The sequence below is a fragment of the Acyrthosiphon pisum genome, chromosome X (genome assembly GCF_005508785.2).
Source record: "Acyrthosiphon pisum isolate AL4f chromosome X, pea_aphid_22Mar2018_4r6ur, whole genome shotgun sequence".
In the NCBI taxonomy this organism is placed as follows: domain Eukaryota; kingdom Metazoa; phylum Arthropoda; class Insecta; order Hemiptera; family Aphididae; genus Acyrthosiphon; species Acyrthosiphon pisum.
In genome coordinates, this window is record NC_042493.1 from 100,075,441 (window position 1) to 100,077,602 (window position 2,162).

At 27.5% G+C, this 2,162-nt stretch overlaps 1 long non-coding RNA gene across 1 annotated transcript; it reads left to right on the forward strand.

The window, feature by feature from the left end:
* Positions 1–950: 950 nt before the first annotated feature.
* On the forward strand, positions 951–1,466 carry LOC107883273. The gene is made up of 3 exons (XR_003838661.1): positions 951–1,066; positions 1,159–1,223; positions 1,286–1,466. It is a non-coding gene; the product is annotated as an uncharacterized LOC107883273 (long non-coding RNA).
* The last annotated feature ends 696 nt before the right edge of the window (positions 1,467–2,162 follow it).

Consider the following 2,162-nt stretch of genomic DNA (forward strand, 5'->3'; position numbering starts at 1 on the left):
TAAAATAACCATCACATAGGTACCTATACAAAGTAACTGTTTAATACAACAGCCATCCTGAAGGAGCTGAAAATTATACATTTCCCCAAGCTGCTGAGAGGATGCGGCAAATAAAGAAAACAGTGTTCCCTCCAACACTGAGGAACCTGCAACGTTTTAATTATTTATTACAAATGGACAATAATAAACATTTCACTATGTCGCAATTAATGCAATACAATTAGTATTTCCGGAAAGTAGTCATCAAGGATGTTATTTCCATTATTGTCAAGTATAAATTAATATATTAAGTTCCTATATAAATTAATGAAAATTTATTTTCAATTTTTTGTTTCAAGTCAGTTTTACGACACCTGAGAAATAAAGAATTAGGCATATACAACATGGTAAAAGCCAATCCTATTGCTGCCAGAATTTTTAGAACGGTACTCACCACATTTTTAATTATTCTATTAACATATTAAAATAGCTTAACGTTACATTTTACAGGTACTTGCTCTGCCGTATTTACCACCTAATTCAAATTGTAATAGGATTCCCAGGCTGTTAGATGGTTTCAATTCTATTATCATGTATATTGTACAACATAATGAAGTAGCCGAGTATTTCCATAGTTTTATGTACCAGTATGTATTTGGATAATGGTTTGTAAGAATGCGACCAGAAGCCTTCACTGTATTTGACAAGAATATCAGGACAAATAATTATCTGGAGAGATAACACGCAGCTCTTTTACGGTTCATTAAACCTCACCCTAAAATATGGGAATTCATGGGTATAATTTAATGTAAAAAAAATGTTTGTGTTGGTTTATTTGTGTACGTTTTAGTGAGGTTATAGATACATGTAATAATATGTTATGCATATAGGAATATTAAAATATAGGTAATATATAGTATTACCTTTAATAGTATGTGTGTATAATTATGTATTAATTACAATGTTGGAAAACATTTTTTTTTTTAGTGGCTTCAAGATCTTTGATGCAGTGTGCAATACTACTGTTGTTGTCGTTGTTGTTCTCTATGTTGTTGTTACTTGTTCATCTAAAAAAATAAATGTATAGGTTGAGTATCTATTTGAGAGTGTTATATATGTAATTATATAAGTAAAAAACAAATAATTAAACTAACAATTCTTTATTTTTGAATATTTCAGGCCAGATATGGTTCCTAGAAAACCAGCATAACTTGGAATTCAAACCAGTCACTCAAAACTTGAATGTAAATAACATAGAGTCAACATATTTTTTAGGAACAGTTAAAATAATTGTTTTTTTTTTTAGATCCGTTCTAGTAATTCGTCAAGAGCAAGAATTAGGAATAGAAATACTTCTGAAATTAGACGGTTTATGCAAAACATGATAGAGAATGATGCTCCTGATGGCATATTTACTTTTTTAAGAAGGACAGGTCATCAGGTTGATGGTTACATAACCCAACAAATTAGCCCATAACTGGGTAATAAGAATTATTAACAAAAATTATTAGTGAAATTAAAGTATTATTTAAGTGAGAAAATCTAAATCATAACTGTAACTAGAGACTGGATTTTTATGTTTTTACGTATCTTTACTGAGAGTATGTAGCTCCAATTGGATAAGCTTTCTCAACAATATATTTACCTATGTGAATATATTGTGTAAAAAACATGTTCTTGGAATATATTTCCATATTGGGTTAAATATAACTGTTACTTTTATTTATTTTTTCAGGGTTTAATACATTTTTATGAAAAATAATATTTTGAGCACATATAAATCCGGTCACTAACTATAACTATCAAACAACAAATTAATTAATTTATAAATGATTATATTTTTCAGATGAACAAAAATTGCTACTAGTAAAATCAAATAATTAATTAATTATAAGACAGATTTCAAATTGCATTGCCCTACTTAAAGATATTGAGTGATCTCAATTAGCGATTACACACTGTATATATATTTAATATTTATTATACTTAATAAATTAATCTTTGTATTATAAAACACTTTTTGGGCAAAATATTTATTACAATAATATGGTAATTGAATTAATACTACCTATGTTTAAACCTTGTATCATGTTCAAAGTAAAGTTTGGTAATTATATGTTAATGCCTATAAAGTTCAATTAGATAAATTAAAAATAAACTCAAAATCATTTATCCCAAGTTTC